This window comes from Equus caballus, chromosome 24 (assembly GCF_041296265.1).
Source record: "Equus caballus isolate H_3958 breed thoroughbred chromosome 24, TB-T2T, whole genome shotgun sequence".
Taxonomy (NCBI): domain Eukaryota; kingdom Metazoa; phylum Chordata; class Mammalia; order Perissodactyla; family Equidae; genus Equus; species Equus caballus.
This window is the reverse complement of record NC_091707.1, coordinates 45392168-45419601: the sequence shown is the minus strand read 5'-3', so window position 1 is coordinate 45419601 and position 27434 is coordinate 45392168. Positions and strand designations below refer to the sequence as shown.

At 43.2% G+C, this 27434-nt stretch overlaps 1 long non-coding RNA gene across 8 annotated transcripts; it reads right to left on the bottom strand.

The window, feature by feature from the left end:
* Nucleotides 1-206: 206 nt before the first annotated feature.
* Nucleotides 207-17274, bottom strand: LOC111770378 (uncharacterized). 8 transcript variants are annotated; one of them, XR_011431980.1, is made up of 8 exons: nt 17125-17272; nt 15861-16321; nt 10090-10196; nt 5873-6071; nt 5312-5464; nt 3811-4187; nt 3408-3583; nt 207-479 (listed from the first exon to the last, which is right to left on the bottom strand). It is a non-coding gene; the product is annotated as an uncharacterized lncRNA (long non-coding RNA). The 8 variants fall into 8 exon arrangements; XR_011431982.1 differs by lacking the exon at nt 5873-6071 and having other exon boundaries at nt 207-482; nt 5312-5500; nt 17125-17261; XR_011431983.1 differs by lacking the exons at nt 3811-4187; nt 5873-6071 and having other exon boundaries at nt 207-482; nt 5312-5500; nt 17125-17261.
* Between the last annotated feature and the right edge of the window lie 10160 nt (nt 17275-27434).

Below are 27434 nucleotides of genomic sequence, written 5' to 3'. Positions count from 1 at the left end.
ACATGCTTCCTTGTACTCACTTTGAGTGTCTCTGAATTCCCACACATCGTGAGTCCACCAAAATTCTGTGTTCAGGGGACATCACAAATTCTATATGCAAAGAGGCATCAGAGAGTGGGAGACAGGAATATTGCGTGTATCTCCTCTGTTCATGTGCATGCTCCATTGTCCCATCACATTTCATGTACAAAGAACAGATTCAAAGATAACATTATTAAAAATTTAAAGACAGTAACAGCAGAGAATTAGACCAAGCATGGGTCTCTTCTGAACACAGGCTCTATACAACTACACAGGTCACATACCCATGAGGACGGCCCCACCCACATGTCCAAGGCATCCTCACTGGAGTCTGGACCATCCTTGCTTGGAGTACAGAGAGGGTTTCCCAGAGTCACTCCGGCTGTTGTAGCTCTGCCCTGTCTTCAGCAGAAGTCCTGGGCAGCTGGAGGACAGAGGACAGCAAGTCCTTTCTCCTGCTGCTATAACGAATTACCACAAGGTTAATGGCCGAAAACAACAGAAACTTATTATCTTACATTTCTGTACATTACAAAGCTGACACAAGTCTCCCAGGATTAGAGTCAAGGTGTCAGCAGGGCTGCACTCCTTCCAGAGGCTCAAGGGGAGAATCCATTTCCTTGCCTTTTCCTGCTTCTAGAGGCCGCCCACATTCCTTGGATCATGGCTCCTTTCTCTGTCTTCAAGGCCCTCAGTGGAAATCTAGTCCTTCTCATAACATATTGTTCTACCCTCCTCTTCTGCCTCCCCTTCCACTTTTAAAGATCTTTGTGATTACACTGGATCCATCTGGATAATTCAGGAGACTCTCTCTATCTGCTCATTAGCAACTTTAATTCCATCTGCAAACTTAATTCCCCTTGCCAAGCAATGTAACAGATTCACGGGTTCAGGGAATTTGGACATGGACGTCTTTGATGGAAGGGGGTATTATTCTGTCTACCACACACACTTGTTCCAACACCTCCATGGAACCCCGCAATTATCCTCTAGAGCTGATGGAACCGGATAAAATTAGATAGGCAATTGCTCATGAAGTGATGGTAATCAATTAAACAGCTTGGTGTTTCCTGAGCGATCTGGAATAACACCCTGCCACCTGATTCGATTTTCTTCAGGAAACAGACCTGAAGACATGTGGCCGTGGAGCTGTGAGTTATCTGAAGGCATTTGTTATAAGTCAAGAAGAAAATTCCCTACACTTCCGGCTTCATGGCTTCTCTGACAGCATGAGAATGCTGACTTTAACTGCGAAACGTTTTCATTTTATTTTAAAACAAAATTTAAATAGTCTTTTTTAGAGCAATGCATGCACATGGTAAAGCTTTCGAACAGTACAAGTGGGAACACAGCCTGAAGGCTGCCTCTCTCCTGTCCTTGACCAGCAGTCCTCTAGTTTCTCTCTCTGTGGACAAAAGAATAACAATGCCAGCAATAACAATAATAACTGGGACTTCTGAGCAGTGCACTGAACAGGCTCTGAGAATACTGTTTCTATCCCAATAATAAAATGCGTTCTTTTCACTTAAGGTTTGCATCTGCACAAAGCTTTAAGCTTACAGAGTGTTTTCACATGTCCTATTTGGTTTGTACGATGATAAACATCTCTTTTTGATGGTTGCACCTCCCCAGAAATGAGGGGAAGATGTGGCTCGAAATGGCCCCATTTGTGCAACTGCACAGTTTTAGCATTTCCAGCTCCACCAAAAAAGTTTGCATTCGGCAAAAGCTTCTATCTTAAGAGCTGATTCAGGGAAGGAGTGTGGCCAGATGGGGGGCTGTCCACTGTGCTCTGGTGGCTCTTGGTCCCTTGCACAGGTCCACTCTGTGACAGCAGAGTCCTGAGAAGAGAAGAGCTTGCATTGTCAGGGAGGCTGGCACCGAAGGCCAAGTGCAAACTGCACCCACTCCCTGCCTCGCTCCCCAAGCAGCTGGGCTGCAATCTGACACAGTCTGCCCCTTAAGGTTTGGAGTTGAACTTCCAGTGAACTGGAAAGATCTAGGACTCTGGAAGTGTTTTCCATTCCTAGCTCACTCAAGCTGAGTGGATTGCATTTGGAGGACATAGTTTTTCAAAGGAAGAAAGGGAAGAAGGGAGGAAAAGAGAGATTGAGAGACAGAAAGAGAAAGAAAGGAAGGGAGGGAGGAAGAGACAGAGAAAGAAAGAGGAAGAGAAGAAGGCAGAAGAGGAGAGCAGGAAGGAAGAATTGAGAAAGAGAAAGAGAAAGAGAGAGAGAGAAAGAGGAAGGAAGGAAGAAAGGAAGGAAAAAAGGAAGGATGGGAGGGAGAAAAGGAAGATAAACATAGACAGAGACACTTGAATCAGGCTGAACCCAGAAGTGATTTATTACGTTTTAGCCTCATGTCTCCCCAGGCGGCCCCTGTCTAGCGTTAAAGATGGGACTTCATGAGCAGAAATGAACTCCATCTCTTGCATTCTTGCCCTCACCTAGAACTCAGGTCACAGCACCTCCAGGCCTCCTCAAAGTCCCACTCAGGTGTTTCTGGGAGTGTCTCCATGAATGGACAGTTGGTCCTCTTTGCTACCAAATGGTCGTTGCCCTTGTCCTTGTCTTTAGCACCAGCCCCATTGGGAGGGAGGCTCTCACCACTGCCTATGGGGCCACTGGAGGGGACCTATCCACACAAAGCTGTGCCATGGTGACTGGCTTCAGAACCACCACCGCCTGCCCTCAATGCCGGAGCCTCAGGTCCCCAGGAACCTACAGGACCCTGGGCCCTGCAAGGCGCTGCTGTCAATGCAGTGTTGTGGCAGAAGAGAGGAGACTGCAGTCCACGCTCTTGCTTTATTCCTGATAGGGACACTGCAGTGACAGGATGACGGTAGACGGAAGTCCTCCTGTTGGCCCATTACTCGGAGGCTAAGGACAATATACTGCATGTCAACACCTGCTCATTCTAGAAGAAGGTGTAGGCTGTCCACACAGGACAGGCTAAAAGACTGTGAAACTGCCTCTGTGAATGTCAGTTACCACCTACCTCCAGCCTTTTTAGAGTTTGAAGCTGGAGAAGCTAGGGGAGAAAATTTTAATTTTGACTGAGATATGACATAAATACAGTAAAGTGCACAAATCTTAAGTTGATGGGGTAGCCTCTGTTCTAACTTCTATCACCATAGAATCCTTTGCCTGTTTTTGAACTTTGTATCAATGGGATCATATGGCGTGCAGTCTTTCATGGTTGGCTTCCTCTGCTCATCGTTAACCTGTGGGATTCATCCATGTTGTTGCACAGAGCATCAGCTCATTGCTTTTTCTTTGCTCTGTAGAATTTCTTCAGTAAAAGCTTATCAGAGAACTGGGTCCAAGAAGCACCCCTCCCCCTGACCCACTGCAGCAGTGGGGAAGAAATTAATTTTCCTTTACCTCCATCCAGTGGCAGTGGCTTCAAAGGGACTACTTGGAGAGCTTGATTTGAGTTGAGCTGGATGGAAACCTGTCTAGGCTTCAAAAGGTGAAAGACTATCTAGTGGAGAGACAGCTACATTCGCGGCAGATGGTGTTCCACCAACAGCAGACGAAGATGCTGGGAGGTCAGAATCCTGCTGGCAGAAAGGACAAGAGGAGGACAAAAAGGGAGGACCAGCGAATCACAGCACTTGCCCCAGGACCTGCACTTTGCAGGGTCTCCCTCCCTGAAGGCATATCCAGGGAAGCCACCCTTCTTAGCAATAGGAGAATCCTGGGGCATGGCTTAATCCATTGACATAAGAATGTGAAAAGTGCGTGAGGCTCACGTCACATCATTACCAACACTTATCAACCTCACCTATGATGGAGACAAGAGTGACTCCTCCTCAGCTCTTCCACAATGCTCCTTAAGTTTCTTTTTGCCTCTCTTCTGACTTCTCTTCTTGTTAGGGGCCATTCTTTCTGTACATTTAAATCTCATTTGACTTCTCTATAAATGGTCAGGGTGCCCAGAAGTTCATGACATGTGGTTCTTTTCCTCTTGAAACTTGCATCCCAGAGCAGGCCTGCCTCTGATTAGTGTCCCATGTTTATAATCCCGCTTCCTCTGCCCACTAGTCAGGGATGCAAGCAGGTCCAGTTAGCAACAGTCTATTCCTCTTGGGACAGCATCATGGCCAGGTGATCATCAGGTGATGGCCAGGTGATCAATTGATAAATAGCCTGATTCATATTCTTATAATGAGATTTCAAAGAAAAAGAGATTCTTTGAAAGCTTAGAGATTTTAGGTTAAAAAGCATATGCATTCATATACTCTTGACTAAAGTGCGGTTTTCTTCCATCTGGATAGATCATTCTCTTTCATCTTAAGATTTCAAAAGAGGAGTCAAGGAAATGAGAATGAGGAAGGGGACAGCCTCCTGCCACCCACATCAGATGAATCAACACCAGTAATCATGGAGTATCACGTGTCAAAGCCAAATTGTTCTCACATCCATTAATTCATTTAGCAAATATTTATTGAGCATGCACTATAGGCCAGCTACTGGAGACAGAGTAATGTGTTAGTCTGAGTCTTTTGAGAAGTAGATGCCAAATCAAGGTTAGTTGTGCAAAAGTTTTATTAGGACACCTGTGAGGGAGAATGGGGAGGGATCCCATGGGAGGCTGGGAGAGCCATCAGACCTCAATGCAGGTCTGATCCTGGGTGAAAGAGAGGAAATTGTGATGGTTAATTTTATGAATCAATTTGGCTGGGTCACGGTACCCTGATATTTGGTCAAACATTACTCTAGATGTTTCTGTGAAGATATGTTTTTAAATAAGATTAACACTTAAATGTAAATCAGTAGACTTTGAGCAAAGTGGATTACCCTCCATATTGTGGGTGGGCCTCACATCCAATCGTTTGAAGGCCCTAAGAGAAAAAGACTGACAGTCCACCCAAGGAAGAGGGATTCCTGCCTTTGGTCTCGAACTGCAACTCTTCCCTGGGTCTCCAGCCTATTGGCCTACCTTGCAGATTTTGGGCATACCAAGCTTCCATAATCACATGAACCAATTCCTTAAAATAAACCAATCTCTCTTTCTCAATCCTTTTCTCTCTCCTCGTCTCTCTCTCTCTCCATATATATACACACCTACATATACATACATACATGTGTGTGCATATATATGTGTGTGTGTGTATATACATATGTATATGTATAGACCCACATGCATATCCTGTTGGCTCTGTTTCTCCGGAGAACCCTAATGCAGGAAGGAAGGAGGATTGAGTGGAAGCAGCTTAGACTGAGCGCAATTCTAAGAGGGTTTGGCAAGGTCATTCCTGAGTCCTCAAGCCAAAGTCACTCACCAGAGGAGTCCTGCATCTCCCAGGAACAGCCTGGCCTTAGCATCCATGCCATACTTGGTCAGTGACTGAGAGCACCCCAGGAAGCACGGCCTTGGTGCAAATGTCATGATGGATTTCAGAGCACAGCAGCTGGGCCTTCGGTCACTTACACTTCTTGTAGTCAGAGATCAGAGAGAGACATTATCACAGCTGCCACAAGTAATGAGGAAAACAGACAAAATTCCCACTTTCATAGGTCTTACATTCTAGTGGAAAGACAATAACCACCAGTAAGTAAAACATATAGTATGCTTTAAGGGATCAGTTAGGTAGGGTAAGTGCTAAGGAGAAAATCAGAGGGAGAGAAGTATTAGGGTGGATTGAGGATGGCTTAATCAGAGGAACAAACTTCTAACTGCAGACTGTCTCGCACATGGTGGGTATTAGCTCAATGAACTAAAGGTTTGAATTTAACATACAAAACTAATTAGGGATCCGTTCATTCAAAAGGCTTTCTTTGGGCTCCTCTCTGTGCCAAGCATTGTGATAGGTGCTGGGGATACAAAGATGACAAAGACGTACCTCCTGCCCTCCAGCTAAGGGCTTCTAAGTCAACTCTACAAAAGTCATTTGAGATTTGAACTCTAATTTCTCCTCCCAGGAACGTGATGGTTCAGCAGCCTGGGGCTTGGTCGGTGTCTCAGTTGCAGCTCTTGTCCCTGACATCCACTTCATCTCCTGGATCTTCCTTTGTCCACTTGGAACCTGTACGCTGAGACAGCTATTCTTTTGGAAGGTATCAGATTTCAAGCAAATTTTATGAGTTAATGGACACAACTTTTTTTTTTATTAAAAGTACTCAATACCATTATCAGCAGGATTTTGCTACAGATTTCCACTAGCTTCCTTGGTTTCCCCACTATTGTTTGTTTGGTTGGTTGGTTGGTTTTGAGGAAGATTAGCCCTGAGCTAACATCTGCTGCCAATCCTCCCCTTTTTTGCTGAGGAAGACTGGCCCTGAGCTAACATCCGTGCCCATCTTCCTCTGCTTTGTGTGTGGGACGCCTGCCACAACATGGCTTGACAAGAGGTATACAGGTCTGCACCTGGGATCCGAACCGGCAAACCCCAGGCTGCCAAAGCAGAATGTGTAAACTTAACCGTTGCGTCACTGGGCCAGTGTCCTTGGTCTCCCCACTTTTTCCTTCATGTCAGGATTGGGCTGCTTTCAATTCACTCTCACCAAACCCTCATTATCTGCTCTCATGGTTTTAGTTGCTCCTACCCTTGGTCACTCTCGGTCTGTACACTCTCACATTCATACAATGAATTAGGAGAGCCACATATAATGTTAGGAGAGCCACATTTCCTAATGCCTGATCCAGTGGCAACTATATGCCCTAGATTTTCTAGAGTGATACCAATTTTAGATATTCCCTGTTGGTTTAAGCTATTTTCAGTTGGGTCTTCTGTTACTTGCAGCCAATAGCATCCGAACAAATGCAAATGGCCTCAGGCAATCTGTATCTGTCTTGAGGAAGATGGCATCATGGATGCAGCCACTATGGTGATCAGGAGGAAGGGCTTTATCTCCCACCAGAGCTAAGTATAAACCAGACTCCACATTCCAGTTTGTTTGATTAGAAAATCAGGTCACCATGACTTTCATTCTTTCTAGTTCTGCACAGTGTGAAGGGAGCATTGAGCTCCCAGGAAGTCACATCATTTGTTTTTATTTCCTTATTTATCTGGTTGTACCCTGCCTTCTGTTTGCAAATTGATTTTAGATGACTTTATGGGTAAATGTAAAATGTAGTAAGTAAGAAAAGAAAATATAAACCACACCAGGTATATTAATCAGGATTCTCCAGAGAAACAGAAACAATAGGATAAAAATAGGTGATAGATAGATAAGTAGATAGATGATAATTAGATAGACAGATAAAAGGAGATTTCAATAGAAATTAGTTCATGTGGTTATGGAGGCTGAGAAGTCCCATCCACAATCTGGAGAACCAGGAAAGCCGGTGGTGTAATTCTGAGTCCAAAGACCTGAGAACCAGGGGCCACCTCTACATGTCCTGGAGTGCAAAGGCCCAAGAACTAGGAGCTTTGATATCTGAGAGCAGGAGAAAATGGACATCCCAGCTCAAGAGGACAGAAAGAATTCACCCTTTCTTCACCTTTTTGTCCCGTTCAGGCCCCCAGTGGATTGGATGTTGGCCACCCACACTGGTGAGGGACAATCTCTTCACTCAGTCTACTGAATCAAATGCTAGTCTCTTCCAGAAACACCCACACAGATACACCCAGAAATAATGTTTTACCAGCTATCTAGGCGTCCCTTAGGCCAGTCAAGTTGACCCATAAAATTAACCATCCCACCAGGTATTTTAAACAGAGGGGATTTAACTCAAGCAATTGTTTACAAAGGTGTTGGAAGGCTGGAAGAATAAAAAGGATACCAAGGTAACCTAGAGATTAGTAACTGAAGGAAGTAGTGACAACCCCCAGAGGAATAAAAGGGAGAAAATCGTGCTGTAAGAACTTGGGAGCTTAGAGCAGGGCCCTCCACAAGACTGGTTGGCATGCCGTGGTGCCCCTTCCACAGTAGATATTTGGGTTTCTGAGGAGGAGGGCACCCTGTGGCTGGTGTTCAGATCTCTAAGCAGGAGGTCTGACCTAGAAGATGTCTGGAAGGCCTGGAGAACATGGCCCATTGGATAAGGAAGTGTGGCTGCTTCTGGTACTTCTAATGGAGCATGGTGAAGCTGGTGCTGGAAGTGTTGAAACATATTGAAGCCATAACTTCTGCTGCTACTAGGAACACTAATAGAAACTGGGAAGAGGAAAATTCTCTTCTCCTCTCCTTCTGCTTTCCAGTCTCCATTTAGCGCCTCCCATGGGTAGAACCTAACAAGTTTGGCAAGGGAGTCCGGAAAATAGAGTTTTCAGAACCCCAGCCCCAGTATCCCAGAGCACAATACAGAAAGGTGGGCTTAGAACTGAGGGACAAGGTCAACAACCAGCACAGCAAGGCAGGATTAAGGAATTAGTGAGAAAAAGAAAAAGCACACACAGGGACACAAAATGCAGGTAGGAATGAAGCTCCTACCTCATGGATGCTGTTAAATCTTCCACACATGCTATAGGCAAGGCACAAATTTGGTAGTGGTTCTTACTCTTTAATTTCCCTCAGCCCACGTGAATAATCCAGTCCATTATCATCAGTCACAGTAGCTTAAGGCTACACAAAGTTACTTCTGGAGTGTACTCCCTGGAATGAGGTCTCAATGTGTCTGCCAATGCATCAGCATCTTTATAAAGCATCTTCCCACACAATGCTACAGCTTCTCCCTTGCCAACTAATAAGGCTGGAGCCTTGTCCTGTTCCAAAAATGGAAAGCACGAATATTTGAGCCAAACCCTCTGAATTAACTATGCTCTGGTAGGAGTTAAAGCTCTTCCTCCTGACTCCCACAGTGTCTCCACCCGTTATCCCATCCTCTTGAAGACTTATGCACATTGCCTGAGGCCACTGGTTGGAATGTTATTGGCTGCAAGTAACAGAAGACTCAATTCAAAATATCTTAAACCAATCATTCTTAATCCTGGCTATCCTTTCAAATCAACTGAAGCTCTTTTAAAAGGACATCTGGGCTGGCATACAAACAAGATTGAGAACCAACAACTAAAACAGTAAAGGGATTTATTAGCTCACATAATAGGAGGTCTAGACTAAGGCAATACTGGGGACGGTTTGTTTAGTGATTCAACAAGGCGGATCAGGGAGCTGGGTACATTCTGTCTTTCTGTTCTGCCTTCCTCAGCAAAATGAATCTTATCTTCATCTTTGTCTCTTCATGGTCACAAAATATTTTCAGCAGTTCCAGGCTGCTCCTCATACAACAATATCCAAGGATGGGAGAGAATGTCTCTTCCTTGAGCCTTTTTTAGTATCAAGAGAAACCTCATATTTTACTGGTTGCGGCTGGGTCACATACTTGTCCTTAAACCAAACACTGGTAAATGGGACAGAATCATACGATTGGCTTAATCTAACGAAGATCCATCCTCTGCATCTTCAGAGGGGCCTAAAACACAAAGCATGGAAGGAAGAGGGCCATCTCTCTTGGGTAGGCAGCCAACAGTGTCTGCCACCATTTACTCACCCCCCTCATGAGGTCCTTCTCTGGACCGTTGATTCCACATAAAGCCTAGAATTGAAGCACTTCTAGACCCTGGGTTATACACGGATAGTAATTATGGAATTTCTCATGGAATCGCAGAATTTCAGGGGGGAAAGTTCTCAGGCAAAGGTCTAAATGCAAGTGAAATTTGCGTTTTCACAAACTTCACATACTTCCAAAGCAATCTGAGAATCTTGATGAAGCAGGAAAATTTGAGCAGTTCAGGTTACCAAAATAATCCCCCTTGAGCCATAATACAGAAAATGGGCTTTAAACAAGCCTCAACCTAATTCTTGGGCTCAAAAGTTTTTAATGTGACGCAGGTGCTGTTGGTTTCTGGAAGCCTCTCCTGGCAATAGTGTGGCATTATTTCCTGGCACATCATAGAGAAAGGCTTTTAGTCCATGAAAACTGTTTTCATGAATATGGCTCACCTCTGCAGAGGCAGGCCACTTGGAAGGTAATTGATTTATACGTGTTCTTCAGAGATGTGGTGAGGTTATTCAAGAAGATGATGTGGAGGACAGAGCCCCATACTTTTAAAAATGATACATGTAAACAAGTGCTGAGTGAAATTGCATTACAGCTCCCAACATTTGCAACTCCTACCTTCGCAATGCCTCAGGAGGGAGATGAAACCTTCCACAGGAATTGTTATCAATGCTTGCTGGCCTCGACTTAAAAAGAAACAACTTTCTTCTGGAATAAAACACCACCTGATTTGGCAGAAACAATGAACAACATTTTACCACTAGGGAAATATTTTCATTTCAGAGATTTGCAGCTATACAATTTAGTTAAAACTCTTCGAAGTTTGTTCTAATGATATTAAATGCCAAGAAAAAAGGTGATTAAACGCTGGAATGGCAAGATATTTGGCAACCAGTCCACTTGGATGCAGAATGACACAAAGGGAGTATATTACAAGATTCCATGCAGTGACTCAGAGTTCTCAGGGATGGCCAGATTGAATATCAATTCCATCCTCTGACTTTTATTAGCCATCTCACATGCTAATAGATATAATCAGCAGCCCCAGTCTTGGCCTCACACTGATGTTCTGGCATTTAAAATTGGGAATTAGGAGACAGAGGGAATCTCTTCCCACAACATGATAGGCCAGTGGCCTTGCTTGATCCTTGGTTCTTGGTCATTTAACCCACTCGGTGTTCTAGAGAGTAACAAAGAACAATGACAAGGAGAATAATTTATTACCAAGAGTGTGGGAGGTACTTTGAAGATTTTTTTAATTGATGATATTTATTAAGCTCCTATTATATGCTGTAAGCTGTGCTAGCTCTTCTGGATACTATGGTAAATAAATTAGGATATGGTCCCTCCTCTCATAGGGCTTACGGTATAGTGAGGGAGATAAGCATTAATCAAAGAAACACACAATTAAATGTAAAATTCCAACTATAATAAGGCCTCTCCTTTGGAAGAGGAAAACAGCTTTAGGAAAGCAAATAGTAAGAGAATTAAACCTATCTGAGGAGGTCAGGGAAGGCTTTTGAGAAAGAGACATTGACCTGAGATCTGAAGAAAGAGAAAGAGCTAAGTAGGTAAAAAGGTATAAGAAGAATGTTCCAGCAGAGGTGGAGGAATAGGACACACACACAAAGGCCAAAAACATACATGATGCTTGCAGTAGTTAAGGTTGATGCTAAGTTGCTGTGACAAAAGACCCCCAAAACACAACTCAAATGATAGCAAATTGTTTCTTTATTCTTCTCTCTAATAACCATCTAGGATAAAAAGGCAGCTCTGCTCTGTAAGATTATTTAGAGACCCAGGTTCCTTCCATCTTGTTGCTCAGCTATCCCTCTAGTGTTTTCCTTATCCACATAATCAAAGCTTGTTCACCACGAAAACCATATCAGCATTTCAACCCAAGGAAGGCGGGGAGTGGGGGGAAGTGACTAGCAAGCACCATTGGAGAGAACTTAATCACAGAACCAGATCTAGCTGCAAAGGAGCCTGGGAAGTGTGGCTTCCAGCAAGATGACCCTGCACTCTGAAAAAACTTATCTGGGAATGTGAACAAGCTCTACACTAAAAGGGAGGAGGAAAGAATGAGCATTGGGATACCATAGCCTCTGCCACAAAGCCAAAGGACTCCCAGCACGTAATTATATTGTCATTGAACTAACAAATATAGATGAATGTCAGCTCTTGCCTTGGTTCAGTTGAAATGACTGCAACATGAAGATCATTTTGTAAATGGATAAGCTTCCTGGAAGTGTCATTTGGCAGCTTCCCATCTTTGCAGATCATGAATGAAGAGCTGGGGAAGGAGTTGCCAAAAATTTTTACCATCTAAGGAGTGCTTACTATGTCAGGCACTGTGTTACGTACTTTGCATATATCTCATTCGAACCTAATAGCAGTCCATTTTACAGACAATGAAAATGAAGCAGAGAGAAATTAAGGTCACATTAGGTCACATAACAGGCATGTGATGGATTAGAACTCAGATCTGACTCCAAATTCCATGCTTTTAACAGGTACACAATATGACTGCTCGTAGAAGTTATGACTCTCATAGGAGGAATTAATGCATACTAATGCATAGCATTTATTAGAAGGAAACAAAATCACGATATTGAAGGATATCTGCACCCCCATGTTCATTGCAGCATTATTTACAATAGCTAAGACATGGAAACAGCCTAAGTGTCCATTGATGAGTTAACAGATAAAATGTGGCACATGTATACACAATGGAATATTTTCTCATCCATAAAAAAGAAGGAAATCTTGCCATTTGTGACAACATAGATGGACCTTGAGGGATTATGCTAAGTGAAATGTCAGGCAGAGAAAGACAAATGTGGTGTGATCTCACTTACAGGTGGAATGTAAAAAAAATTGAACCCATAGAAACAGAGAGTAGATTGGTGGTTTCCAGAGACAGAGGGGTGGGATGGGAGTGAGGGAAATGGGTGAAGGTGGTCAAAAGCTGAAAACTTTCAGTTATAAGATTAATAAGTCATGAGGATGTAATGCACAGCATGGTGACTATAGTGAGCAATACTATATTGTATATTTGAAAGTTGCTAAGTGAGTAGATCTTGAAAGTTCTCATCACAAGAGAAAACCTTTGTAACGATGTGATGCTCATTAATTAAACTTATTGTGGTGATCATTTCACAATATATACATATATCAAATCATTATGTTGTGCACCTGAAACTAACACAATGTTATATGTCAATTATATCTCAGTAAAACTAGGGGCGGGGACAGAAAACAAAAACACAAACTGATGTTTGACTTGGTCGAGAACAAGAAGAGAAAAAAGAACTAATGCATATATAACTGGTTAGATACTTTCCGTGTTACATCCTCAGGAATATTCTGGTTTCATCACTTGCTTTGTTTCTTTCCTTCCTTCCTCTGTCATGACTAAGCCTTCCCTTTCATCACCCAAGTGACTGGATTACAAGTTACTGTATATCTTTGCACCCTGGGTTAAACCACCTACTGGACATTGCATATTGATTTTTCAGAGTGAAACTCTTTGAACAGATTGCTTCTAATTCACTGAAAGGAATTTAACCTTTTTTTTTTTTAGCTATTCAGAAGTTCTTGACTTTATTCATTCAACAAACAATTACTTTCACTTACTTTAGGCACACTGTGTTAGGCACAGGCTACAAAGATGAATACAGCTAGGACCCTGCCTTCAAGATGCTCCCAATCTTATGATGGAGGCAAACAGATAACCAAATGTTGCAATAGCAGTCCCGCGTGACAGAGTAGCCAAGGACATTAAAGACTAAATGGGGAAGAGGGTAGGCACTGAGGACAGGAAAGCCTTCACAGGCACACTGATACTTAGGAAGGGTCTTGAAAGGTGAGAAAGACTCCAAATAAGGACAAGGAAGGGCTATCAGGCGGATGGAAGAACATTTAGCAAAAGCACAGAGGTGTGACATATATGGACACCTCATTTACAACCAAGGCCCTTTGGCAATTCAGTAGCGGAGGGATGGCTTTTCAATAATTGATGCTGGGTCAACAGGATATCCATATGGGGAAAAAATGAACTTCAATCTCTACCTCCCACCATACAAAAAATTAATTTGATAGACCATAGAACTAAATGTGAAAGGAAAATCAATAAACTATGCAGGAAAAAAGTAAGAAAATATCTTCATGACTTTGGGATAAGCAAAGATTCCTTAAACAAAATCCAAAAATCACTAATTTTAGAAGAATTATAAATTGAGTTTAATTAAAATTTAAAACTTTGGCAAAAACAAATAAAACATTAAAAGAGTGAAAAGGCAAGCCACTGACTGGAAGATACACGTATCCAGCAAAGGACTTGTATCCAGACTGTACTAAGAATTCCTAAAAATCAGTAAGAAATAGAGAAAATGGGTAAAAAGAATTGAACAGGCACTTTACAAAAAAGAATATCAAAATGGCCAATAAAGTGTGAAAAGGTGCTTAACATCATTAGTCATCACAGAAGAGCAAATTAAACTCACAGAGAGATAGCACTACCGCAGTGAGACACCACTATCCTCTTAAGGGGTAACATTTAAGACTAGTAACATCAAATATGGACTAGAAAGTGGAACAACTGGAACTTTCTTTTGTTCCTGGTTGGAGTGTAAATTGGAGCAACTAATTTGGAAAATTTCAGACAGTACCTACTAAACCTAAACATATGTACATTCTAAGACCCAGCAATTCCACTCCTGGGTATATACCCAATAGAAATGAGTGCTTATGTCCACCAAAAGATTTGTACAATAATCTTCCTGGCAGCTTTATTCATGGTAACCAATAACTGGAAACAACCCAAATGTCAATCAACAGAAGAATGAGTAAATAAATTACAGTGCAATCACAGAATGGAATATTACTCAGCAACAAAAAAGAAGAAACTACTGACACTAGCACACAGTGTTGAAAGAAAGAATTAAGACGCAAAAAATACATGTTGTGTGGTTGTATTTATATCAAGCAAAACTAATCTATGGTGATAGAGGTCAGAATAGTGGTTATGCTTAGGGGGTACTGATTGCTCAGGGGCTCGAGGGAGTCTTTGGAAATGATGGAAAAGCCCTATATCTCAAAATGGATGGGATATATATGGATGCATATATATGTGTAAATATTTATCAAGCTGTACAATTAATATTCATGCACTTTATGAAGCTATTCCTCAATTTAAAAAGCATTTTTTAAGTCAAGAGGTGTGAAACCACCTGACGGGATTGGGAATTTTAAGTGTTCTTGACTTACTAGAACATGTGGTTTTGAGGGCAGTATGGAAGGAGATTCATTTGTTTAAAAATTACTAGGTGTGGTGCCCACTATGGGGTCCATAGCAGTCTTCATTCAAGAGATACTTACTGCCCTCCTGGAGATTGCTCATGCAGGAGACAGCAATAAGAAAAATAAGCAATAAATAAATAATTTCAGGTATGATGAGAAAACCACTAAAGCGAGGTAAAAGGATAAGAGAGACAGGAGTTGATCTTTTCATGAAGAGAGGTCCGGGAAAGCCAATCAGACATTTGGCCCCATAACCTGAAGGGACTGAGGGAGTGAACCATGTAGATATCTGGGGGAAGGGTATTCTGGGTCCAGGGAATAGGAGGTGCAAAGGCCCTGAGGTGGGCTTGGAACACTGCAGAAGCCAGAATGGCTGGAGTAGAAGGAGAGAGAGAGAGAGAACATCCCTTTGGATGACATTAGAGAAACAGCAAGGGCCTAACAGAAAAGGCTCTCCTGGACCAATATAAGGACCTGGGATTTCATTCTGCATGCAATGGGACACCATGGGGGTGGGGCAGATGTCTGAGCGGAGGATTGACATGATCCAATTTAGGCTCTCCAAAGCATGTGGAAGCAGGAAGATATGTAAGTATATTACAGCAGGAAAGTCAGCAGGGGTATGGTCATAAAAGACCTTCCAGGGGAACGATTAAAGCCAGGATGTGACTTGCTCAGATTCATATTCTGGAAAGATCACTTTGGTGGCTATGGAGGTGACCTTAAGGTAGAGAGTGGGGTGGGAGGAGACCGTTGGCAAGGAAGCCAGGTGAGTGACCTTTAGAGTACTTCCAAATCTTCTTCAGGAGCAACATTCTAAGCATCTATAAATAGTCGCTTCTAGACAGTCAGGAATACTGATGAGTCAGGAGTTCTGGTTAACAGAACTCCCAACGCCAGTGAGCTTTCTCCATAGAAACCTCAAGGCAGAATGACAGCATTCTCCTCAGTTCTTTCTTACGGTGTTTTAAATAAAGGAAAAACGAACAGCTGCCTTCTAAACGGGGTTACCCCACCCCCCACCCCCCGCGTTTTCTTCAATCAAAATGGCAACCAGAGCCAAGCACAGCAGAACCAGGAAAGCTTGCCTTGCTGTTTTTTGGTTTAGCTCAGTTTCCCAGCTCAGAGTCGCTCCTGTGTTGCAAAGATGAGCTGGTTTATGGGCACATAAATGAAGCCCAGCTGTGAGAGAGACTAACGAAGAAGGATCTTTATCACAGCATCTCATCTGAGTTTCATTCTAGCACGTCCAAGCAACGGAGGAAAATTGAGAGATTAAATTCATCGGGAGCCGAGTGGAACTTTCTTCCTTGCGAAGCGAATCTACGTTCCGCTGGAACTCCTCACTCAACGGATCACATTTTCGAAGACCCCTTCAGGGCTCAGGCTCAGGAAAGCAGTGTTGCCATCCAAAGGAAGGGAGGACGAATCCTTCTTTTACACTTTTCTTAGGGCTGAGGGATGGGTTTTAAACATTGAACAAACATAAGCAAACCAGGACATTGCTTGCCACACTCGAAAGCTGTAGAAATCATGAGAAAGGCCACCTCTTTCATTTGAGAATCAGGGAGCAGTGGGGCAGGGTGGGAGAAAACAACAGAGAAATTGGAGTTAGACAGATTATGGCTTCAAATTCCAGCTCCACCACTTATCAGCTGAGTGCCCTTTGGAAATGGATTAAACCTCTCTGAGCATAGTTTTCTTTCTGCAAAATAGGGATAAAATGCTTATGTTTCAGGGTTGTTGTGAATATTAAACTAAAAAGTGCACACAAAGTGTTGGACACATGGTACTTGCACAGTAAAGGAAAGATACTTAAATAGCATGTCACCGTCTCTATCATGCTTTCATATATGTAGCTGTATATCCTCAATAACAACAAAACATATTGGAAACATCAAGTAAAATGGTCATTTTGAATATTTATCCACTGGGTCTTCGACGTGGCTCTCCCAGGGCCTGTTACCGCTGGACCCCCTCTGTGTTAGAATTCACGCCAGCCCGGGAGATATTCCCAAGCATGCCCAGGTCCCCAAAGGTCTTCAAAGGAAATAAGGAGGTCCCAGGAGCTATCGCTGGTATTTCAAGAAAAGACTAACAAAGTTTTCCCTGTATAAACCTGCACAGACTATCTAAAAGGTCAAGTGCTGTTGCTTTGTCCGGGATTAAGTCAGCCCAGGTGTTAACTTACATTGACTCAAGCCCAGACTCTTTGCCATACACATCTTTGATGATTAAAAACGGGCAAAATGAATTATACATTTTTACTCAGATTGACTGAGTACATTCAGGTGTCTATAAGAAAATACCATACACTGGGCAGCTTATAAACAGCAAACATTCATTTCTCACAGTTCTGGAGGCTGGGAAGTCCAAGATCACGGTGCTGGCACATTTCTGCATCTGCTGAGGGCCTGCTCCCCAGACAGCCACCTTTTCTCTGTAATCTCACATGACAGAAGGGGCAAGGGGCTCTCTTAGAAAGGCACTAATCCCATTCATGAGGGCTCTGCCTTTGTGACCTAATTACTTCCTACAGTCCGCATCTCCTAATACCATCACCCTGGGAGATGGAATTTCAATGCATGGACTTTAGGGGACACAAACATTCAGACCATGGCACAGATGAAATTTTTCTTACGTTCTGGATCCCAGGGGTCAGCTGGGGCCTCCTGCTCCTCTGAGATCTGAGGAAACCTGGCTCAAGTCTCTCAAGTCCGTAGTTTGAGAAAGTCAAAGCCTTCGCTGAGCGGTCTGCAGATCTCTGAGGATCTGGTTCCTGTGGTGACCTCATCGTCTGGCTCCCATGCTGCCTCCTCTTTGACTCCACTGCAGCCTGGGGCTATGCCACCATTTACACACACACACACACACACACACGCTATCAACTCACACCATGCATTTTGTGGGTTTGTTGAATTCACTGAGGTTTGGGGGTCACAAGGATGGGGTCACAGCTGAGGACCCCTCCTCCCACTGACTTCACACTAAAACTCCCTTTCTTCTCTGTCTCCCTCTTCCCTCCATTGCTTTCTCATTTCTCACCTTGTCTCAGCAAAGCGGTCTAGCCAACGTCTTTCATAGCTAGATCGTTGTGTTTTCCCCCCTAGAATATGGCTCTCTTGCTCAGATGAACGGCAATGAATAAAAACTTTTCCTGTCTTATTAAACTTAATATAAATTTCTTTGAGGAAAATCATCAAGAAAAGGGGTCTTTGCCAACAAAAGTATAGGAACCATTGATGTAGGGCAGTGGTTCTCAAAGGGTGGTCCCTAGGCTAGAAGAAAAGGCATTCCTCGGGAACTTGCAGAAATGCAAATTCTCAAGCCCCACCCTAAACTCTGGGAAGCAGAAACTCTAGGGGTGGGATCTAGCAAATTATGTTTGAACAAGCTCTCTAGGCAATTCTTATGTGTACCAAAGACTGAAAGCATTGATCTAGAAGGAGGACTTTGGCTGTAACTAGATGGTGGTTCCAAACCCAAATGCCCATAGAAACGAGGGAATAATTTAAAGCGTATTAGGCAGCAGGGAAAGTGATGGACATACGAGCGAACTGATTTTTGCTACACGAAAAGGAAGATCCAGGATGGTCAGTGTTTCTAAATTTTCAAGAGAAGACAGAAATTTGAATTTTTATGGCAATTGCCAGATGTTTAAATGTTAGCAGCCAATTCATTTTGTCCTTCTAGGTTAATTCAAAGGCTGGCACATGCTGCCTACATCATCTCTCCATTTAAATCGAGAATCATAAGTTTCCAAGCCATGCTCCTGGGTCTGCTCTCACGGCTCAATTTTTAAAGCGCAATTAGGAACAGAGAAGAGAAAAGTAATGAGACTCATTTAACATGGATTTTGTGCCAAACATTAAAATGGGTTTTTAAGTTAATACAGGGCTGTGGAGTAGAGAGCCTATACAACGGCAGCAAAATGGCAGTTGAGCTAATGTGAGATATTGTTTCTGGGCAGCCTTTTTATTTCAGTCTGTATTTTCTCAGAAAGTCACCAGGGACTCCGTATTGTTCCTCGCATCATATTTAAAGCTGGGCCTATGGAATATATGCAGCGCTCTGCCGTTGCCGTGGCAACCATTATCTTCTCCTAATTCTTTTTCTTTTCTAAAAATAAAGTGCCCTTTCTCAAAGTATCTATTTCCACTTTTTATTTAAATCTCACTTTCTGCAGAGGCTCCATCTCCCTTTGACCTGAATATTACTTTTGTTTTGCTCAAGAAGAGACTGTGATAACACACATTCTGGACCTGTCGGCATCGCCCAGAGTTCAATTTGAAGACTAATGAGAGCTGCAGACACGGGGGTGCTGTGTAAAAACCTCGGCAGTTTCATAGAAGGGGGTCGTGGCCATGTTCCTATAGCGCACATGCCCCTTGGAATAGTGTTTCTCCAGCCCATTATTTCATCTGCTGCTTCCAAAGAGTTATATTTCCACTGCATAAAAGAACAGTCGGAGAGACAAAGAGATGGGCTGAGGGCCCAAAGCCCGGTGTTATGTTGAGGGACGAAGCCTTGAACCCTCACTCCTTTGATCGGTAACTGGACAATTCCCCCTCCCTGGTTTCTTTCCTTTGCCTGCAGAAGGGTCTTGATGATCCACTTCTGAGGTGTTAAAAGAACTAGAGGGAAAGGAAATGTTGAGCATTAGCCTAAATTCTGCAGCCTTCGTACATCAAAGACCAGGCCTTGATCAAGACATCCACTAAAAGCAATTGCTTGGGACTTCTGAACCAACAGGGAAACATTCTATAGACTGTCCTTTCTGGGGCCATTTGCCATGCTGAGATGCTACAAAGATACGACAAAGATTGGGTCTTGTCATAAGGTAAGATGAAAAAATCTGCCCAAGTGGAAATTAGACAAATAGGTATGATCCCTGCCGTCAATAATCCCGCACCCCAACTATGCCACACTCATGTGTCCAAGCAAATGAGCAGAAGATGTTCGTAAAGTCCTGGAGGCATCCCTGGCTCTCCGGAGAGGGTGTGCTTGGAGTTTTCTCCACGTGTGGGCGAGCCATCCGCACTCCTCCATCGCCATCCCTGCCGTGGCCAGCCTGCTCCTTGACAATCCAAGCTTCTCTGTTAAGTCCGTGATGATGAAAAAGGCATGTTCCTCTCTGCCAAGTTAAGTGGCCAAGATGGGAATGGTAAGTGTAGCTTTGGCTCAGTTACACTGTAGACAGCTTGTGTTTGGGACATAGTGTGTGTAACGGGAGTTAAAGTCTGCCCATTATAGACAATACAGGGTTAGGAGAAGTCATTATTTCAATTGCAATTTCAAAGGCTAGTTCTGTCCAACCTTCTGTCCTACTATAGTGTCATTCATTTGGATGGTGGTCCTTTGGCACAGCTAATGTGGAGCCTCAGCTCTGTGGTGTCTTTACTGAGGGAATGTCACCTGCCATGACTCTGCCTATGTACTGTGGCAGGGAGTCAGGCTGGAGGCGATGAGTCAGCCACTTGGGACTGAAAATAGATGATCATGAATTGGTCCTCTGGACTATACTGCAGCCAACAAGTCCACAGCAACACTGGGGGTCCAGGACAATATCTCCAGGTGGACAAGTTGCTCACAGGAGAGAGCAGTGAACTAGGTGTTAGAGGCACCGGCCAGTCCTACTGTGAAGAGAAAGGTCAGACGTGGAGACTGCACTGTTGGAGGGTGGGGGCACCAGCACAGAAAGAAGGCAGGCGCCTTGGTCTGACCACTTCCCCATGAGTCTCATGGTCTGAGCCCTAAAGGCAAAATCACTTACTCATCAGACCGACCTTGGCTTTCACAATGTTTTCTCTAAGGTCTCATCGTAGGCTTAAGAATGTTCATGTTAATACTTGATCTTAAAAATACTTGTTGACCCAAAAGAATGGAAAGCAGGGACTCAAACAGATATTTGTACACCCACGTTCATAGCCACATTATTCGCAATTGCAAAAAGTTAAAGCAACCCAAGTTCCCATCTACAGAAGAAAGGGTAAATGAAATGTGGAATACACACACAATGAAATATTACTCAGCCTTAAAAAAGGAAGGAAATTATAACACATGTTACAACGTGGATGATCCTTGAGGACATTATGCTCAGTGAAATAAGCTAGTCACGGAAAGACAGATACTGCAGGATTCCCCTTACACGAGGTACGAGAGCAGTCAGAATCGTAGAGACAGAAAGTAGAATGGGGGTTTCCAGGGGCCGGGGGAGGGGAGAATGGGGAGCTGTTCCTCAATGGGTAGAGTTTCCGTTTTGCAAGAAAAGAAGCGTTCTGGAGATTGGCTGCACAACAGTGTGAATGTTCTTAACACCACTGCACTGTACACTTAAAAATAATTAAGATGGCAAATTTTATGTTACGTGTATTTTACCACAATAAAAACAAATAAACAAATAAAAACGAAAACACTACCTGTTGAATGATTCCCCTTTCCTTCCCCAGCTCCTCCGCTGAGATGAATTGAAGACGTGATCCCAGAGCTGCTGTTCATAACCTGAGTGACCCTGGAGAGCTCACGAAAACATTCTCGACCTAACCTTCTTCGTGGGTGATTGGGAATAATAATAGTGACCTTGGAGGATCGTGTGAGAAAGGGCTCTGTGAATTAAAATGGGCAACACACAGGGATGATGAGGATTATAAAGCCGTTATATCCCACGCAACACCTAGAACAAGATCTCGCTTCTATTAAGGGCTCAAATGTAGGGAATGAATGGAATGAATGGAAGAAATGTGCTCTAGCCAGCAGCTGACTCGCTTTGTTGAGACAGAACAGTGAAGTCCGTGAAATTGGCCTTCGGGCCACACTACCAATCTGGGATCTTCTTACCCTCCTAGGCTCTCAGGGCTCTCATTCACCCCTTCCCAGAAAACTAGGTGAAGTTTTACACTCAGATGTAGATGCACAGACATCTTGCAGAGGTATCTGCACTTTTATAAGGAGCACCGAGGAAAACCAAGGGCTTACCCAAGAGAATAAATATCAACGATGGAAGCTCAGGCATTGTTGCAATAGTACAATATGAAAGCTGTGACGGGGGCAGCGGGCAGAAGGGAGAGGGGGTGTTTTGTCAGCAAGCTTTCAATCACAGCATGCAGGCAGATGCCCGATCCACTGCCAGAGTCTGCCAGTGGGGAAATCTGTGAGAAAAACCAAGGGCCGCATCTTTAGTCATGGCGCATTTTGGTGATAAACAACATAGCTCCGTGTTAAGAACAAAGACGTGAGAAACTAACTAACTGGATTTGGATTCTGGCTCTGCCAGTCAGCAGCTGTGTGGCCTTATGCTGGTCACTTAGCCTCTCTGTGCTTCAGTTTCCTCAACCCTAAAGTGAGGATGATGATAATAGCACCCACTCCCTAGGTTTGTTGTAAGGATTAAACAAGTCTTTCTTCATGGCGCGAGTACTTAGAGACCACTTGGCACATAGAAAGTGAGTTACTAATATTTGTTAAATAAAATCCAGAAAGATTTTCAATTCCCGGACCTATTCCCCAGCTTCTCCATTTGATCTCTCCACCCTGCTTCTCCCATCATCCTGATTCCGTGCATGGAAAATGTACTCCCCACCCATGCCCTAGCCACAAACAGATAAGCCTTTCAGACTGGATTCCTGGCTGCTAATACAGCTGGCTCTCAGACCTCATTTTCTAGTTAGTTGCCTAATTTAGAGACCTTGTCAATTTGCATTACGTAGAAATAATGCAATACGACTTCAAAGCTACTTGGAACCATGGCCTGCAGCCCATAGCTCTGAACCTTCCAAAGTGGGTTGGAACAATTGTAAATTACTCGACAGCGTGAAACCTTCCCCCTTGCCAATTCTCTCATGATCACTGGGCTAGGACACTTCTTGCGGTAAACGTATAGAAACAGATGGCCCAAAATGTGCTATTTTCTACCTATAGATGGAAGTTGAGTGAAATTAAGTGTTTTCATCATAATGATTTGTGCTATTCCGCTGTCATTGCTGCTCTTACTCATTTCTTCTCTTCCTCCCACTTCTGTTCTTATTTTTAATCTAATAAATCCCTGTTTGAGTTTTAGATAAACTAGATAGAATACACAAATGCAACCTGCACTCAGATTTTTTTTAGAAAAAGAACATTACAAGTGCCCTAGAAGCCATGTCGTGACTCCATCTAGTCCCTACTTCCCCACCTTCAAGCATGGCCTTCCTCCTAGGGACGTAGAATAGCTTTTTAAAAAATATTATTAGTGTCTGAAATATTATTGTTGATATGTTTATTGTCCACCAAAGGACATAAAATAGTTTTGACTGGTTTGATGCTTTACATGAATGGAATCTTACAGAATGTATGGCTCTGTATCTGTTTTCACTCAACATCAGGTTTACAAGATTCATCCACTGCATTGCCACATATAGTTGTAGTTTGTTCTCTCTCTTTGCTGTGTAGTATTCCGCTCTGCGTTTACACCACCATTTATTCATGCCTCCTATTGGATGGACATTGTATAGTTTCTAGTTTGGGGATATTTTGAATAGTGCTGCTAGAACCTTCTGGTACATGTCTTTTGGTGAATGTGTGTGATCTTTCTTGTTTTGTACAGCTGTTTTATCTCCTCTTCTAACAAGGCTCTCTCCCCTTGTCACAGTGGAGGCAAGGTAACCCCAGGGTGGGTGGTTGGTAGGAAAGGGGATAGTAACTGTGTCACTTCTAGCACCACCTTCCTTCATCCCCAGCCACCTTCCTCTGCGCTCTCTCTCAGCCCGTGGCTGACTTCCTGCTGACGCATTCCCTGTGATGTCCCCCCTGGAGCTTCAGCTCAGTGCTGAGGTGCTGCAGCATCCTCTGTCACCCACCTGCAGATCAGAGTTCCTGGGACCTCAGGTGAGCCCTCTGGACGCCTAACCCTGACTGGCAGCTCTGGCTTCATCGGATGCCATCATTCACCTGCTCTGCCTGACTTCCTTCCGTTCCTGACAGCTGTGTCTCCTGAGCTTTCATCACCCAGCAAACTTGTCTTCTCCACTTTCAGTAGTTATGAGTGTGGGATACAAGGGCAGGAAATCTAGACTTGAGCTTTGATTCTAGGTTCTAGTTGTGTGACCCTGACAAGTGATTTAATCTCTCTGAACCTCAATTTCCTCATCTGTAGTAGCAGTAATAATATGCACTGGACTCGTAATACGGCTCCAGTATTAAATGAGATAATATACTTACTATTACGGTAGTCGTTACTATATATGCTCTGTATTATGTAGGCTGCTTTTTGTCTTCCAAAGGAAATCGCTTTGTTAAATTCTTCAAAATCAACCGGTTCTTATCACAAAAATTATTTTGACAAATGTTGTCTAGAAGTAATCACGATCAGCCTGATTCATCTGCCCTTCCATGAATATAGTGCCAAGATAGAGGCGGTTGGGAAGTATTTACAATATACTGTCACATTAACAAAAAAGAGGCAGAATACTAATTTATATATACATATGGGTAGTTTTTCATTTTAGAAAAATCAAAGAAATATACAGAGAAAAAGACTGCAAAGAAAGGTATCAAGAGGATAACAGTATTTCCCTCTGGATGGTGGTATCTGGGTGATTTATATGGTATCCCTTATATTTTTCTGTAGCCTCTGATTTATATAGATACATACATACAGTCATATACTTTTTACGCATATGCATACAATTACAATCAGAATGTTTTGATAAGCCTCGTTTGAACAAAGGGAAGGAAATCAAATTAATGGACTTATTATCTGAGGGTGGAGTCAGGAAATGGTTTAGTATTAGCTTCCTGGGTTTCACTTGCTTTTTTCTGTGAAAATCTACTTGGGTTGCCTCCATGCGACGGACTATGCTTGACACCCGGGTGCTCCACTGGAGCACCTTTTGGTCCTTGCACCATTTTGACAGTAAGTGCATGAGTGTAGCAAGCCCAGCCTGAGAAGGGCCTGGTGACCAGGGGCACAAACCTCTCAGGGATGCATGTCTGGGTCACACCACCAGGTAAGCCGTCGAGGCTGAGGGTGAGAGGAAGCTGGAATGGATGGTGGAAGAGAGATGATGAGTATTGGTTGTGGTTCTCAGACCCACTGCAGCAGCAGGGGCTCTGGCTAGTCTTACTCTAGATCTTTATCTTCTAGGTTTCCCCCCAGAAAGAGGCCCACTGGACTGCAGAAGGAGCTGCTTCCAGAGTGTATGTGAAGAGTGGATCCAACTGCACAAAGGGTAGACCGTGGTGGATGCTGTGATGCCCCTTTCCGGAAGGGTTTCTTGCCCAGCTGCCAGCAGTGCTGTTGGTGATGGCTTCAGCTGTCAGCCCTGCAGGGCAAAGAGGTGACAGGACCAAATTTGTGATTTAGAAAGATTTTTTTTGACAGCTTTTAAAAGGAATGATCTAGATCCACACACATCCACATGGAGAGAAATCCAAAAAAATCAAGATGTAGAAAAATATGTATAAAATGTGACCATTTGTGAAAACATACCGAACAGAACCATATATTATTGCTTGTGGATGCACATATGTGTATATAGACATATATAAAACGGACACAATAGATACGTTTGCGTTCATTTTGTAAACCTTTGCATACATACATATTTTGAATTAGTCAGCTTTTACTAACAAATAACGTGTCACAAATAACCCCAGTAACTCAGCAGGTTACAATAATAAATATTTTTACTCATATTACATGAGGGCTGCAGGCGGGCCATGGCTCTGCTCAACTCTGCCAGGTTCTATTGGACTATGGTGGGGTTATGTCCTGACTCCAGGGAGAACAACAGGATGAGGAGACAACAAATAATCATGAAAAATAATAGAATCTACCACACACACCAAACTTGTGATGGTGATTGCCGGTGGAGGAGCAGGAAGGGGAATGAGAAGAGGAGTTAGTGAGTAAAGGGGATGTTATGCAGAACCGTAATAAAATCTCAGAAAGACTTGATGAAAATATGACAATTCTGGACGATGGAAATATACATGATTGTTTATTATCCTTGGAACTTAGCTTTCTATTTTTGCAGAAATGGTGAATTGATAAGGAATGAGAGTAAAGATGGAATTGAGAGGGGGCAACTGGGAGGCGGAACTCCAGGTGAAATGATAAAGACCTGAACTATGACCCTAAGAAAAGAAATGACGTAAAGCAGTTCTTTAAAAGGTAGAGTTGACCAGACATGATGGTCGATTCAATGCGAAGGGTGAGAGAGAGGTGAGTCAAGCATGCTTACAGACATGAATCCATAGTGACTGCAGAGCTCCCAGCTCAGGTGCCTGGGTGAAGGAGTAGCCATTCACCATGCCAGAGAACAGAGGAGGAGCATGTCACCGGGTGAGTGAGCCAGGAGGAGGTGATACTTGTCATTTCAAGGCTTGGTTGATAACTCTGAATCTTATTATTATTTTACTTTTTTCCTGTTCATTTGTTTACTTATTTTTTCCTTTGCTTTTTCTTTCTCCTTACCGGTTTGCAAATCAGAAGTGCATACACCTAGTTTTAGCTGCTATTTTTTGTAACAAGGTCCTTCACTTGAGGATATGAGTTCTACAAAGACAGGGCCAATGAAATAATGCAGGCTGCTCAGGGAATGGATTGCTCTGAAGAAGAAAGTGACCACAGCGAAAACTCAGGGACTGACCAGCACGTACTTATTGCAGCCATCTTAACTTTGCTTGGGAGACTCATTTACCATCCGTATACATTTATTCAATATAAACCTGGAGCTTCCTACAGAGGGATGCCTCCATGAGAGCCTGCTAGACAGCAAAACAAGTCTTATAATTTACAGTCTCAGCCCTTGTGACCTTCTTTTGATTTGGGTTCATATTTGAAACCACTGTTCATTTTTCTCTGTCATTTTACCTCACCTTCAGTTGTTCTAGAGGGAGCTCCCTGCTGTCCCTGGGACTTCCCAAAGGAAATTTTTAACCAAGCCAATCAATATTTAATTTCCAAATTGTTAAAAATCTCGCCAACCCTTTCACATGATGAAATAACAAACAAAAGAACAGACAGCTGCAGCTTGTTTTATGTGTATAAATAGATCCTGAGCAACAAAAGGACCACTTTGGCTGGTTAGAAGCAAGCCTGACATTACATCTGGCCATGTCTTAAATCCTTCTCACTCAACTGCACTTGAGGAAGAGACTGGAAGCTAATAGCTCATTCCTTACCGGCCCCTACAATTCTATCCCATCCCACAACCCATCTCCTCTATCGCTTACATCTCCAGCTCATGTTTCCAGCAATAAAGTGCTGTGATCTTGTTCCATTTAAAAATAGTACTGGAAGAAATGGTGGTACTGACATTGTCTGGAACCAACGTGCTGCCTTCCATCCCAACAGTACAGAGAAAGAACATAACAGAAAAAATGCTGGGCATGGAGACCCAGTCTCTCCATTCCATTTTGTGGTTTTGAGCAAATCATCTAACCTTTCACAGGCTCAATTACCTCATCTATAAATTGAGAAGAGTGATAACCACAATATAGATTCTTTATGAGGATCAAGTGAAATAAAGAATGTGAAAGCGCTAGTGTTTATTAGAGCAGAGCTTCTCAGACTCTGAGCTGTGTACAAATATGTGGGGATGGAACACAGATTCTGATTCTGTAGGTCGGGGTGGAGCCTGAGATGCTGCATCTCTGAAAAGCTCCCAAATGATGCCAATTCT